The sequence below is a fragment of the Grus americana genome, unplaced genomic scaffold, assembly GCF_028858705.1.
Source record: "Grus americana isolate bGruAme1 unplaced genomic scaffold, bGruAme1.mat scaffold_91, whole genome shotgun sequence".
NCBI lineage: Eukaryota > Metazoa > Chordata > Aves > Gruiformes > Gruidae > Grus > Grus americana.
In genome coordinates, this window is record NW_026562100.1 from 361899 (window position 1) to 377508 (window position 15610).

Consider the following 15610-nt stretch of genomic DNA (forward strand, 5'->3'; position numbering starts at 1 on the left):
GAGAACATATTTAAGAAGGAAAAAAAAACCAGTTAGAGAGAGCTTTTGCAGCGGGAGAGAGGAGTGAGAAGCTGTAAGAAACTCTGCAGACACCCAGGTCAGTGCAGAAGGAGGGGCAGGAGGTGCTCCAGGCACCGGAGCAGAGATCCCCCTGCAGCCCATGGTGAAGGCCATGGTGAAGCAGGCTGTCCCCCTGCAGCCCATGGAGGAAGGATGAGGGGGTGCAGAGATTCCCCCTGCAGCCCATGGAGGAAGGATGAGGGGGTGTAGAGATTCCCCCTGCAGCCCATGGAGGAAGGATGAGGGGGTGCAGAGATTCCACCTGCAGCCCGTGGAGGAAGGATGAGGGGGTGTAGAGATTCCCCCTGCAGCCCGTGGAGGACCCCACGCCGGAGCAGGTGGAAAGACCTGAAGGAGGCCGTGGCCCGTGGGAAGCCCACACTGGATCAAGTTGCTGGCAGGACCTGTGGACCCGTGGAGAGAGGAGCCCACGCCGGAGCAGGTTTGCTGGCAGGACTTGTGACCCCGTGGGGGACCCACGCTGGAGCAGTTTGCTCCTGAAGGTCTGCACCCCGTGGGAGAGACCACGCTGGAGCAGTTCGTGAAGGACTGTAGCCCGTGGGAGAGGCTCCATGCAGGAGCAGGGGAACGATGAGAGGAGTCCTCCCCGTGAGGAGGAAGAAGCGGCAGACTCAAAGATTAATTAGAGTTGTACATTTTTTATCTTTGCTGGATGCCTTCGCAGTTCAGGGGGAGTAAAATGCCACCCCCCACCCCCCCTCATTTGCTGAAACTTTGGCTTTTGTTTGCCTATCACCACGCACTTTCAGTGCTCTGGTTTAATTTCTTTGGTGGCATCTCCGTGCGAGGCTCGCTGCGATTTCGGGGGTGGCCGGGGAAGGGCGATGGGATGCTCGGAGCATCTCGCCACGGACCTGGAGGTCCCCACTTGTCCCGTTTCCTCCCACGTTTGCTCCTGAAGCTTTAAAACTTAATAATATAAAAGCAGCGGGGGATCTGAGCCGCCCCGTAACGGGTATTTTCCCAAGGGTTTGTGCCTCAGTCGTATGTTGGCAGCTTGTGCTGTGAAACACACCAAAACGCCGCTTATGCCTTTCGCCCCGGCGTTTACACCCCATTTCTCTCCTCCGGGTAGGTTTGGTTCAAAACAGAGCTGGTTTCTCCCCATCCACTAAGTTTTCCAAGCAGGATGAGTTTTGGGGTTACGTGGCTTTAAATAACCGCCCGTGCCCAAGATTCCGATTCCAAGAAACGGTCACTTTTTGTGTACCTGGAGTTGGTACACAGCGGGCGACACTGAGCTCCTCTCGGTGAGGGTTACTGCGGTGTCCTGGGGGGGTCTAACCCCCCTTGATTGATCCCCAAAACCCCAAAACCGCTGACCGACGTCAGGATGAGCCAGGACGAGGGTTACAAAATGACGCTGCTGGAAGAGTTACAGGTAGGGGCTCTGCCGAGGGGCCCAACGTCCCCGATGCCCCCCCACCCCGCCCCAAACGGTTGGAAACCTCTCCCCGAAATCCCGTCGGCATTTCCCCGGAGCGCAGAGGGATGCGGAGGGGGGAGATGCTTTGTGCCGGGGAGGGCTCCCGGCGGCAGGTCGAGCGTTGTTGGTCGGAGTACAGGGGCAAAACGGTTTCTAAGAGAGACGGAGACTTTCCCCATGTCACCCGCGGGGTGTTTGACTCCCAAACTGCCCCGTGTATTCCCACTCCAACACCCACCTAATGCGCTCGAGCTTGTGATTTCGTTTAAATCGCGATTTTTTTTTTTTTAAAACTGCGATTTTTTTTTGAAACCGCGATTTTTTTCTTTAAACAGCGATTTTTTTTTTAAATTGCAATTTAAAGCGATTTTATTAAGCCCTTTCATCCCATACCTTTTCCCGGCTTGGGGTTTGGAGTTTCTTGGGGTTGGTTTTTTTGGGGATTTTTTTTTTTTTTTGGCAAAACCAAAGGGGAGCAGGATGCATTTTTGCTAAGAGGGGACGGAGGGTGGCGGAGGCCATCATCGGAGAGGGGACAGGAAAGCCACGGGCGCGTGATAATCCGGCTGCCGGGTTACGTGGGCGAGTCCCGGGAGCTGGCGGGGAGTTAGCAACAGGTCGGCTCTGAAATTAATACTCGGGGACCACCAAACTCGTTTCCAGACAGGAGCGTTTCTTCCTCTTGGTCGTTAAATTAACCGGTGCCTTTCCCGAGCATCGCTGCTGCGCGGTGGCAGGTGATGCTGTTCAGTCGAAGCAGGAATTTGGGGGATAAAAAGCAGATTTCACGTTAGTGTTTGCAGCTTAAATCGTAACAAGTTATTTATTCTCTGGCTTTGGGTTTGTTGGGTTTTTTTTAATTAAGTCTTTGTGATTAATGCATCATCATTAGTACGACGGGCAGCATCTGCCAGCGCGGCGTTTGAAGTTTTATTTTAAATTATGGGTTTGGTTCTTTTGGGCTGTTTCCCAGTGCCCGGTGTAGCTCTTGCTTCTTGAATTTCGTCCAACAGCCCTGCCAGGTCCCCAAGTTTTCTTGGTGTTTTGCTCTTCTTCAAACTTCGGTTTCAGAAATCGAGCAACTGGGTGCGAATCTCAGAGGTTTTTTTGGGGTTTTTTTTTGTGTTTGAACGATGCTACGGGCTGTTTTATTGGGTTATGGGAAGAGAAACCTCCTCCAAGTCCGTGCTTTTAGGGCTGTGCCTGGAGGAGGAGGCACGCGGAGGCGTGATGCTTGTGGATTTGGGTGGACGCGGGGGTGGACGATGGCCGGGAGGACGTAAGGGAGCTCTGCGCAACTTTTCCCTTCTCCTTTCTAAACAGGGAGATGACGAAGAGGCAGCGATTGACCAAGGAAGAACGAGCAACGTCGTCAATATTCACTATGAGAAGGAGGAGTTGGAAGGTGAGTCTCTGCTGAGATCCCGGTAGAGGAGCCGCCAGCCCAGCGCCTTTTCCCGTCGCACAAAGTCCCTGCGACGTCCCTTGCTTGGCATTTTAGATGATCGGGAACCATCACTTGTTGTTGCTCTCTCGTTGCAAAGTTTGAGTAAAATAGGCTTGGGAAAAAAGGGCAGGTCTGTGACGTTCAGGGATCCAGTTAAAAGAAAATTAAGAGAAGTTGGTGTTTCCTCCTGGGATGGCTGCACTGATTTAATTGCAGCATCTGCATCAAGCGTCTCCGCGGTATCGAGAACGATGCAAACGCCGCTTTTTCGCAGGCCACCGGACCCTGTACGTGGGCGTGCGGATGCCGCTGGTGAGGCAAAGCCAGCGGCATCACCGTCCCCACAGCCAGAAGCATCGGGAACGGGAGAAGGACTCTGCCCCGACGGAGCAGGGCTACCACTGTAAGTCCCGCCGCAGCGTTCACTGAACTCCTCGGGGCTACGTGGGTGCTGGGGTCTTCTGCAAGCAGGTCCCCGTGCCTGTTTGAGTGGCTTGCTGTTCTTCCGAGGGAAAGCGGCATCATTTAGCAGGACCCTCTCTCTTTTCCCAAACTTTCCTCTTTCTTCTCTTTTTTTTTTTTTTTTTATTTTTTTTTAAGACAGTTAAATGCATAAAGGATTTAGGCTCGCCTTCCTCAGAGGGATCCTGGCTTTAAAAATGGAACTGTGGGGAAGGGAAGATGCCCATCCTTATGCAGAGGTGGATTAGATGCTTCTCCTTCTCTGGGGCTCTGTGCAAGCCTGGACAGAGCCAGGGCAGAGGGGCCAGCCCGATGTTTATGGTGCCGATCGATGCCCGCTTTGCCTGTGAGCGTGACGGGCCGTATTCGGGCACGGTAACGGGACGGGGCTTTGCCTTCTGCCCCCAGACACTCCGTCCCAGCGAGTGCAGTTCATCCTCGGGACCGAGGAGGACGAGCAGCACGTTCCCCATGACTTGTTCACCGAGCTGGATGAGATCTGCGTGAAAGAGGGTGAAGATGCCGAGTGGAAGGAAACGGCAAGGTAAATCCCCGCTGCCGGCCGCGGTGGGAGAGGAGTCCCCTCGCCGGCAGCGCCCGCGGGCTCTGCTTTCCGCTCTCCGGGACTTTGGCAAAGCTTTTGCAGGTGCCGATGCGAGGAGCCTTCTCTCGCCGCCCTGTAGCTCTGTTAAAGGGGTTGCGGAGCTGAGGCCGTTTCCTCGCAATGGGGCTGATCGCGCCTGATGTCCGCAGGTGGCTGAAGTTTGAGGAGGACGTGGAAGACGGCGGCGAGCGCTGGAGCAAGCCCTACGTGGCCACGCTGTCCTTGCACAGCCTCTCTGAGCTGAGGAGTTGCATCATCAACGGGACGGTGCTGCTGGACATTTGTGCCAACAGCATCGAAGAGATTGCAGGTACCGCGGGCGCCGCGTCTCTGCGGGAACGGCCGAGCTCGGTTTGCCGCGGTGCCCTCCGCTCCCGAATCAAACCCTGCCCCAACGGCGCGTCCTTTTCCAGAAACCCCGCTGTGTTTTTAAGTTGGTTTTGGATGCAGGCTGGGCGTGCAACAGTCACACCAGCTTTTTCTGGTGTGTTTTTTCCAGCTTTTTTTTTTTAAATGTGTAGAGTCAGACAGAAAGGCCAGACGGGGCAAGAAAATTGCATTATTTCGAATGGGAAATAATTATCTTAGCAGAGTGATGAATAAGCACTTTGCTCGTGTTTTTTAGCAAAAGAAACTTCTTGCTTTCGCTGCAAAGGCTGAACTGTATTAAAATGTCTTGCTAAGCAAGGCTGGGCCTGTGTCAGGGGATCCTGCGTGGCACAGCCTTCCCCCGGGGGCTTCGGGGGTTGGGACCTGGGGGGGTTTCTGCTCTGACGGCTTCGTTTCCCTTTGCCATCCCCAGATATGATCCTGGGCCCGCAAGACCAGTCCACGGAGTTTGACGAGCACGTGTGGGCAAAAGTTCGAGAAGTCCTACTGAAGAAGCATCACCATCAGAATGAGAAGAAAAGAAACAACCTTCTTCCCATCGTCCGCTCGTTTGCTGATGTGAGCAAGAAGCAGTCAGACCTGCACCTCCTTGACAAGCCAGGTGAGGGTTCCTGCAGGGCTCTGGTCCCATTCGACTTGTCCTGGCAGAGGAGAAGCATCCCAATTGCTCCTTGTCCGTCTTTCTGAGTGTCTTTCTTTTTCCTACCAGCCCAAACACTCACCCCTCATCCTTCTCCTACCACTGCAGAAGCTAAAAATGGGGTGAACCACGAGAGCAACGTGATGGACTTAAGCAAGGTGAGACGCTCGTAGCTATCTTATGCCTTTAGGGCCAGATTTGGTCTTGCAAATTTGGCTGCAGAGTGCTGAGGGCTTTGCTTTTGGGGTATTTGCCTGAAAATCGCTTGTTGTGCCTAGGCGCAGCTGCATTTCATGAAGAAAATTCCCACCGGGGCTGAAGCATCCAACGTGCTCGTAGGAGAGCTGGATTTCCTTCGCCAGCCCATCGTGGCATTTGTCCGCCTGACCCCGGCTGTCCTCCTCTCGGGCATGACGGAAGTTCCCATCCCAACAAGGTCTGAAGGAGAAGCACAAAGATTTTATTTCAAAAAACCCCCACCCAACAAAAGAACATCAAGGTGCATGCATCAGTTTGGCGTCCCAAGGGAACAAGGGCAGGGGGAGCGAGGACATTTCTCCCACTCGCATCCCTTCCCTGCTGTGTCTTTCAAACCCCTTGGCCAATTTTAATGAAAATTGGCCCAAAAATTAAATTTGCCATCGGTTTTGGTGAATTTCAAATTCCTGGCGGAGTCGGTGAGCCTACGTGTCCCCTCTGGAGCTGCGCTCGGGGCTGGGGGCTCCCAGGGATTTCCTTGGGTGTCCTTTGAGCAAGGACACGTTCTTCTCGCTCATTGTGTTTTTCTTGCCCAGGTTCCTGTTTGTTTTGCTTGGACCAGAAGGCAAAGCCCATCAGTACCATGAGATCGGCAGGTCCATGGCTACTATCATGACGGATGAGGTGCGAGAAGAGAGAATTCCGGGTCATTTTTGGTTTTCTTCAGCTCTCTGCAGTAGTGAGGAAGAGGATTTGCTTCCTAACTGCCCGCACCTCTCCAGATAGCCCACCCCTCGTTCACACGCCGAAGCAAACGCACGGATTTGTATCACCCCACCTCTTGGAGGTTGAAATCCCACCCGGTGTGCATCCTGCACCTCCCCGGGGTCCCCAGCACCCTGTCCCCAGTGGTGGCGTTGCCAGGGCCAGTGAAACTTCCCCGCTTTGAGCAAAAGGGTATGGTGTGCCATGAGGGATGGGGACCTCGTGGAGGAGATGATTACAAGTACCGTGATGGACAGATTTTTCCATTTGGGGGAATATTTCCTGCCATTACAAGCAGGAAATTTGGGGAAAATGATCTTGCATTTAGCCAGGAGCTTACTGTAGTGCTTAGGACATCGGAGATGGGTTGTCCTCTGAGCAGGTTGTCTCCTGTCGGCAGGTTTTCCGTGACGTTGCCTATAAAGCCGAGAACCGGGCTGACCTGGTGGCCAGCATCGACGAGTTTCTGGATCAGGTCACGGTCTTGCCGCCAGGAGAATGGGATCCATCGATCCGAATCGAGCCCCCGAAAAACGTCCCTTCGCAGGTGGGTGCTGCGGCGGAGGGAGGCGCGAGGGGGACGGGCAGGCCGGCGGCCGGCCGGCCGGGGATGCTGTTCTGGGACCCAGATTCACCAGGTCCCAGTTTGACGCAGTCACATACCCAGACCAGAAGCCCAACAAGCCAGTGGTTACGAATCCATAGCTTTGGCTTATTTCCTTTTTAACAGGGAAAAAGGAAGATGCCAGGAGCTCTCGATGACAGTGCTTCTCACAGCAAGCCAGAGAAACACAGTGGTCCTGAACTGGAGCGCACGGGAAGGTGTGAGCTTTAATAGTTTGTGGGGTTTGTTGTTTGTTTTTTTTTTTTCTCTTTGCCTCTAGAATCGGAGCGTGCACCTTCCCTTGTAGCAGTTTTCTGGGGTTAGTTGGTTCAGTGAAGGGGCTTCACATTACCAGCTCGGTCCCCTGGGCTGGGCAGGTGAGATCTGGGCAGCTGGGCTCAGCCACAGCACCACTGCAGACAGATTTTCTTGATTTGGGGTGGAAGCAGCTGTGTAAATACCTCCAGGGAGAGCTCTGCTGCTTCTCCAAGCAAGGGACAGTTGCAGTAAGAGGGGATGGGCTTTCAGGTTTGGTCCTTTTTCTTTTTGTTGGAGGGGTTTTTTGTGCTTGCTTGGTTTCTGCCGGGTATAAAACGGCCGAAGGAGACTGCTGCTGGTTAGCAATGAAGGTTACTGTCTGCTTGGGCTTGTCCTTCTGCAGCAAAAACCCCTCTGTGTGGTCTTGCAGGGAAACAGTCTATTTGTTTTTCCTTCCTCCAGGCTCTTTGGAGGTTTGATCCTGGACGTGAAGCGCAAAGCCCCGTGGTTCTGGAGCGACTTTCGGGATGGTCTGAGCCTGCAGTGTCTGGCGTCCTTCCTCTTCCTCTTCTGTGCCTGCATGTCCCCTGTCATCACCTTCGGGGGACTGCTGGGGGAGGCGACCGACGGCCACATCGTGAGCACCACTCTTGGGTGGCGTGGGGGAGCGCAAAACTCATGCAAAATCTTCGCTGCAGTGAATTTGCTTTGGGTTTTTTCTTCTTTTTCCCATTGATTTATTTCCTCGCCGCTGCCTCTTCCCTGGACAGAGTGCCATGGAGTCACTGCTGGGCGCATCCATGACCGGCGTGGTGTATTCCCTCTTTGCTGGCCAACCTCTCACCATCCTCGGCAGCACTGGACCCGTCCTCGTGTTCGAAAAGATCCTCTACAAATTCTGCAAGTAAGGCCGGCTGCCGCGGCCGAGTGCCGCGAGAGCCTTCAGGAGGCACTGGTGGAGAAAAGATGTTTTTCTCGTCTTTTTCTCAGTGAGAGTTGTTAGATTTCAGTTGTTTTCTGTGTCGCAGACGTTGCACGCTGCTGCTTTAGTATGTGATGGTGCAAGAGCCCTTGGTCTCTGAAGGATGGATGAGGTTGTTTGGGGTTTTTAGGGTTAAAATGAAGCAGGAAGAGGAGAAGCCATAAGGATGGGGATCCTTGTGTTGTGATGACTTTGATGTGAGATGAGACACCCTGATTGCAATTCAATTTATTCTTCAGCCCCAGCTTGCTGGTAGCAGGTGACTGGGTGCAAAATCAGCCGGGGTTTTGGTGTTAGGGCATGGGGGTGATGTGGGAGGACACCACCTTCCACAAAGGGCCCTGACCTCAATTAGCCTCCAAGGCCTTAACACAAGCTAATTGTTAAATAACAATCATGAAATAATTGGCCTCTCCTCCTGCAGGTCCGCACCCTGCACCGCAGCCCCAAGGCTGTCTGTAGTAGGACATGGAAAGTGCATTTACCATCTGCAGCCTTGACGTGCTCCTAAATTGCTCGTGATTTTCCCCGAAGGAAGGCACGGCTCGGCGCCTCTTCCTGGCCTTTCCAGCCTTTGTTTGATTTTGGTTTCCCAGGGAGTACGCGCTCTCCTATCTCTCTCTGCGGGCCTGCATCGGGCTGTGGACTGCCTTCTTCTGCATAGTGCTGGTGGCCACCGACGCCAGCTGTTTGGTGTGCTACATCACCCGCTTCACCGAAGAAGCCTTCGCCTCCCTCATCTGCATCATCTTCATCTACGAGGCTCTGGAGAAGCTGAGTCACCTGCGAGAGACCTACCCTGTGCACATGCACAGCAAGCTCGACTTCCTCACCGTCTACTAGTGAGTTTTTTTTTTCCTCCTAAAAGGCTGCTGCCCCTTGGCAGGAGCTCAGGGCTGCACCTCCATTGCCTTTCCCTCACCCTCGTCTTGGCTTTTCTCCTCCCAGCTGTAAGTGTGAGGCACCAAGCCATCCCAGCAAGGCAACCCTGCGTTTCTGGGAGAGCAACGAGATCGACGTGTCTGGCATCGCCTGGGAAAACCTCACGGTGACTGTAAGTGCCCCAAGCCACTACTTCCGCGGCCGCGGGGTCCAGGGGCGTTCACATTTTGCAAAAGTCAGAGCCCTTCGGGTGATGAGGGGCTTCAGACTGTGCTAGTGCTGCTCTGCAAAGGCATTCTTTAAATCTAACGTGTGGTTTTAACCCGCTTGGTCCTGGGAAGGAGAGTCCACCTTGTCCCCCCAACATCGTGGGTAATAACTGTCCTCCTTGACCCTGTCGCAGGACAATTTTTCTGACCAGGAGCAAGGTTAAGTGGGTGGTTTGATTCTTGTAGAAGTTGGAGGACTTAAGTTCCTGCTTGAAGGTAGTCCTTAGCTTCCTTACTTGGTTCCTAAGAACTCCAGTCCTTGCTTGCTTACTCAGCACTGTCTGTAGGTCCATGCATAAATTTGCACGTCTGAGCAGCCTCTCGGGCTGCTGTTGCTGGAAGCAAAGCCCAGGCATAGGATGGGAGGCTCTTCAGGACATCTTCATCCCCTCTTGGCCGTGTCCTGGGAGCCCTTCGCTGGGAAGGGACGATTCGTCTCTTCTCCTTTCCTTCCGCGGTTGTCTTAGCCCTCCTTCCCTGCTCCCTCTTTCTCTATCCCCAAGAACTTCCAGTGTTTCCTTCCCCTCTTGGCGTCTTCTTCAGCCACGGTTGCCTGCCATTCGAGCGGAGGATGTGCCATGGGTCTGTGATATGGTGTCCCATCACATCTCGCCTCTCCGCTCTCCTCTGTGCGGTTCGATGTGTCACTTGTTCAGCTGCTGCTCATTCAATATAAATCTCCGTCAGCAGCAGCAGCAGCAGCAGCAGTTACAAGGTCATGGATCTTGGACCAAGATCCTCAAAAGCCCCGAGTTATCCCAGGTTTCCTTGCCGCACGTGCACTACCTTTGTGTCCTGACGCTCTGTTTCTCCAGGAATGTCGGTATTTGCATGGAGAGTTTCACGGACCTGCCTGTGGACGCAATGGCCCCTACGCGCCTAATGTCCTCTTCTGGTGCTGCATCCTCTTCTTCTCCACCTTTGTCCTGTCGAGCTTATTGAAGAAGTTTAAAAGCAGCCGTTACTTCCCAACCAGAGTAGGTAGAAGATGGTGGCCGGCAGCAGTCTCCACACTCATTTCCCAAAATGGCTTTCCCGGAGCGCTAAGCGGTATTTGCCACCGCTTGGTCAAGCTGGGAAACATTGACCTTGAAGGCCAAACTCTCCAGCAGCTTGGATGTCCCTCCCTCGTTTCCATGAGTGCTAAACGACCGCGGCGTTTCCCACCTGCCTCGCGACCTGCCCCCGAGCGATATTTTGCTCAGGCAGTGGGAAAAGAGGTCTTCCAAAGTTGTGGGGGTTTATTTGCCTTTTTTTTTTTTTTTTTTTTTTAACCTTCTGTGCATTATGCTCAAGGGGAAAGTTGGTTCAAATGAGGAGCTGCCATAGGAAAAGACACTTTTTCTTCCTTTTGAGGAACATACGATGCCTCAGTGCGCCTTATTCCCATTTTAGCTGTGAGCGTGGCTGCAGTGGCAGCCATCTGCTTCCTTATTTTTTAATATTTTTTTTACTTAAGGTTTGAATTCAAACAACCCTCTTCCACCTAATTAAACTCTTTTTTTTTTTATTGTCTGACACCAGCTCTCACAGAGACAAGCACAGCAACAGTAGCTAACCAAGGGATTTGGCTGCATGTCCTCAGAGTGGTGGGATTTTGTTAACCAGCCTTAATGTTGTTGATGTCTCTCATTTTTCCATCTCATGTTGCGGCCCCCTTTGCGATGCCCCTTTCAGCTCTGGTTTCTTGCCCCAGGTGCGGTCCACAATAAGTGACTTTGCTGTTTTCCTCACCATCGTCATCATGGTGCTCATTGACTTCATGACTGGGATCCCGTCACCGAAGCTCCACATCCCCCATATGTTCAAGGTAGGGGGGGTGTTGTGGCACGGAGCGGGTTTCACCGGGGCAGGACAGGGCTGAGTCTGGAGGAGATGCTGGTGGTGTGACCATCTCCTCCTCCACCTCCAAGTGCATCGTTTCCTCCTGGAAATGAGAAGACAGCCCCAAAACTAGGTACCTGCAGGAGAAATAGCTACAGGTGCTTGCAAAGAGGATGCTGGCACTGCTGAGCCCCGGGGTGACGTGAAACCAGGGCTGGGAGATGCTGTGACACGGGGATGGAGGGGAAAATCCAAGCCGGTGAAGTAGCTGGGCTGGGAGACGAGGCTGATGTGTGTGCTTTGTTGCAGCCTACCAGAGACGACCGCGGGTGGTTCATCAACCCCATAGGACCCAACCCTTGGTGGACGGTGGTGGCTGCGCTCATCCCAGCTCTGCTTTGCACCATCTTGATATTCATGGACCAGCAGATCACGGCTCTTATCGTGAACAGGAAGGAGCACAGGCTGAAGGTAAGGGGCTGCAGGAGACAACCCCATCCGCAACCCGCTCTGGGCTGCAGGTACGGGGAGAAGCTCCAATTCCAAATGCCTTGTGAAGGCATTGGTTTGGAACAACGTCAGGCAGCGTGGCAAGATGGTCTCCTGGCTTAATGATGACACAGGGAGCAAACGACAACAGGGGAGTTCAGATGAGCAATCTTTCGGAGGAGCATATTAAGCTTAGAGCGTTGTAGAAGCACGCTTTTGTTTTAAAATGTCAGCAGCAGCTGGGGAACGAATCATTTTGATGTGCTGCCAGGCATAACTGAGAGTCATATCTTACTCGCAAGTGGTAGAAATGTCTTTATGAATGAAAAATAGTAAGGTGGTTTTTTGGTTGAGAAGTAGATACAAACTCCCCAAATCCACTTTGTCTGAACTGCTGCCGGATTGTCATGCAAGGTGCTTGCGCAAAGACTGGATACATCCTTATTTGTTTCCAGTTCGTGTTTTCAATTTTCAAGACGTCGACTTGAGCTCCTACAGGGTTGTTTGGGTCTGACTTGCGACGTTGTCCTTGCTCTTGTCCCGTGAGATGCTCTGTTTCTTGTTTCGCTCCGCGCAGAAAGGATGCGGGTACCACCTGGACCTCTTCATGGTGGCCGTGATGCTGGGGGTGTGCTCCGTGATGGGGCTGCCGTGGTTTGTGGCTGCGACCGTCCTGTCCATCACCCACGTGAATAGCCTCAAAGTAGAGTCTGGCTGCTCAGCTCCAGGAGAACAGCCCAAGTTTCTGGGGATACGAGAGCAGAGAGTCACTGGCTTGATGATCTTTGTGCTAATGGGCTGCTCAGTCTTCTTCACTTCGGTGTTAAAGGTAAGAGGAAAATGGAAACCACCCAACAACCGCGAGCTTTTTGGAGGTTATGCAAAACTAGTCCCCTTTCTCCAGGCCTGAGTAGCTGTGGAGCAGAGGAGGAGGTGATCCCAAACCTTGGGGCTCGATCCGTGGTGGGAACCACCCTCGGTTGCACTTTCCAGCCCTTCAGACCCCAGTTTGGCACGCTTGAGCCAAGCGAGCAAGCCAACTGCTTGGATTTTCAGATGTCTTTCAGGCCCACCCGTGTTTATGGGTTACGGTGAAGCGTATTTAGAGCAGTACCTCTGCTCTTTCAACCAGGCAGCACGTTACCGGTTGCAATTTGTTCCCCCAGATGCCTCGGAACAGCCGTTCCCAGTAGCTAAACGCGCTGAAATCGTCCCCGTGGGCTTCCTTGCGTGTTGCCACAAGAACACGTACAAATGTTTTTCTACCGTCGCAGAACGCGGCATATGGTAGCATGGGCGAAATCACCTATTTTCCTCCAACCTTTCTGGAAAACAGGATTATTCTGATGAAGTGTAACTCAAAAGCTCAGCCTAAAGCAGAGCATGAAATCATTCGCACGCACAAAATCTCTGATGGTTAAAATGCGACACTTCTCTAACCCTGTGGAAGCTGGAAGGCTTTAGGCAATTTTAGGCAGGGACTGTAGAAGAGAGCGGTAATACTGAAAATGCAATTTGAAAACAAGAATGCACTAATTTCTGTATTTATTTTTGGAGTTTATACCAATGCCTGTGCTTTATGGCGTCTTTCTCTACATGGGTGTGTCGTCGCTCAGAGGAATTCAGGTACGGCCTCTTTTACAGCGTGTTGGGTCCCTGGTATTTCATCTCTATAGAAGCAGGTAAAAAAAGCAGTGGCATGGGGGAAAAATCCCTCTCCGAAAGCAAGCGATCAAAATATTTTGTGTAAGAAAAAGATTGGAGGAGGCACAGGAGGTGTATAGGGCCGGGAGGACCAGGCAAGTTCAGGGCAGGTTACGGGAAAATGGGGGATTTCAGCACGAAGGGAAGGCGATTTCTGTGGCTGGTGGAAATCCTTGCTGGGGGATTCAGCGTGCTGAGAAACGCTGAGAACAGAATAACGGGGAATAATTGCAGTTCGGTGGGCAGCTCTCGCGGGCAAGCCGGTTTATAGATGGAGTGGAGGGAAAATTGGGTGCTGCTCGCAGAGGAACGCGGTGGGATCCAGGATTTCTCATTGCAAGTGAGATCCTGAACACTCCCTCCGCGTCTCCCCGGGGCCAGAAACTTCTCACTGTTATTTTACAGTTCTTCGATCGCTTGAAGCTGTTTGGGATGCCGGCGAAACACCAGCCGGATTTCATTACCTGCGGCACGTCCCCTTGCGAAAGGTGCATTTCTTCACCATGATCCAGCTGATCTGCCTCGTCCTGCTCTGGGCCATCAAGGTGTCGCGTGCCGCCATCATCTTCCCCATGATGGTAAGAGCCGGTGCTGCTCGGCGTCGGGGTGTTTGTAGCGTCGGAGCGAGCTGTGGCATCATCTCTGACCTCGCTGCACCTTCCCTCTTATTCGTGAAGGTTTTGGCTCTCGTTTTTGTCCGGAAAGTGATGGATTTCTGCTTCTCGAAGCGAGAGCTCAGCTTTCTGGATGACCTTATGCCAGAAAGCAAGCAGAAGAAGTTGGACGATGCCAAAAATGAAGCCAAAGAAGAAGAGGTGAAGCTTGCTGGGTGCTCGGGGCCGGGCGTCTCCCTCGGGCTGTGAGATTGCCTCTTTCTGCCACAGCTCGTCTTTAAATGTCGGGGCAAGATCAGAACTAAACAGAAACGGATCCTAATAGCCTGGATCACACATCGTAACCTTTTGTCCTAAATTAGCAGTGAGCTTAACACTTGACTAGAGGTATAATTTTAAAAATGAGTCCTATAATAAAGATTATTATTATTATTAATTATTATTAATACTATGGAAAGGTTTACTCATAATAGCGTTTTTTAATCCCCCCAAAGTATTTGGAGTGAAAGGTCTTCACCCTGCTGCACTAATAGCTAAAGCTGCCGCAGGTCAGGAGGAGAGGACAGCGTGCAACGTCTTTACTGGGTGCTGAGTTTATCTCCGCTTTGATTAAAGACTGAGAACTTGATTTGTCCCTTTTCCGTCAGGAGTCCCAGAAGGTGATGGAAGCTGCTGCTGCAAATTGGGTTCAACTGAAAGTGGGGAAGACCAGCGACTTGGATATCCCACAGCAAAGCAGCGACAGGTAAAGTGCCACCAAGCGCCAGGACCCCCGGCAAGATTCGTTTGAAGGTGTTTGGCACCGTCTTTATCGAGCATCCCTCGGTAAAGCGGTCCGCTCGGCGGGAAAATCAAATTTCTGGGCAGGGCTGCCGGAGGCGATGGCGGGGCTCTGCCCCTGCGCAGAGCGGCTGCACAACTCCCATTTAACCCCCAAAACTTGCATCATCAGTGACTTTAGGGTAGCAGGAGATCCTCATATTTAAGAAAGAGGTGGTGTAGGCACGACCTGTAGCAGCAGTGGCTTAGGAGCCCGCTCCAGGGCTAAACGCCAGCAAGAGCCTTTGCCTGGAGCTGTTGTTCTACAGGCTTGCCTCCCGAAACTCCTCATCCAGCAAAACCTCCGGTGCTTACGCTGAGCTTTGGTTCCCCGGGCCCCCCTGGTCCTCTTGCTGGTGCTAACGCACTTGGCGGCAGCAGTTCCCGTAATCACGGATTGCGATGTAAAATATTTATTGCAGGACCGATCCTTCCGAGATTAATATCTGGGATGAAATGTCGAAAACGACCGTGTGGAAGACTCTCCCTATGAACACAGAAACAGTCTGAATTTGGGGAGGAAAAAGGTAAAGGACCGCATGTGAGCGTGACGAGATGCGCGCGTACGGTTTTCCCGTGCTTCGGCCGGCAATGCTGAGCAAACGAGCAGCGGCGAGGACGGTGGCACGCCAGCCAGCTCCTCTCTGCCGCGGTGGTCCCACGAACGGGGCTCAAACCCCATCTTCCACTGATGATGCTCTCCCTTTTTTTTTTTTTTCCCATTCTTCCCCCTCCCCAGTTTTTATGTTTAGGAATCTTGACTTTGAAGGAGAGGAGCGAGAACGTGACTCAGGGATGTGCCAACGCGGACACGGGGAGAAACTGCTTTTTTTTTTTCCAGTTGGAGGATTCCCATGAAAGCCATGCAGACGTCTTCAGTTATCCTTGGTGTGCTTCAGGCATTCAGTATCTCTAGACCAGCAAACTGAGGTGCACATCACGGTCAATGGGAGTTCGGTGTTGTTGAGCCTCCGGGCGTACGTGCGTGTGTTTGTTGCGGTTGCGTAGTGGTAGAGGGACTGCTACCGCTTTATCATTCAGTGCTATTTTTTTAATACCCAATTCCTCCTCTCCTTTCTCTTTTTTTTTTCCAAATATAAACTCATGTTTATGTTCCAAATAGTTTTCTGTTATACTTGACGCCTTCTCCGT

At 52.5% G+C, this 15610-nt stretch overlaps 1 pseudogene; it reads left to right on the plus strand.

The window, feature by feature from the left end:
* Positions 1-2737: 2737 nt before the first annotated feature.
* Positions 2738-14968, plus strand: LOC129201300 (electroneutral sodium bicarbonate exchanger 1-like; annotated as a pseudogene).
* The last annotated feature ends 642 nt before the right edge of the window (positions 14969-15610 follow it).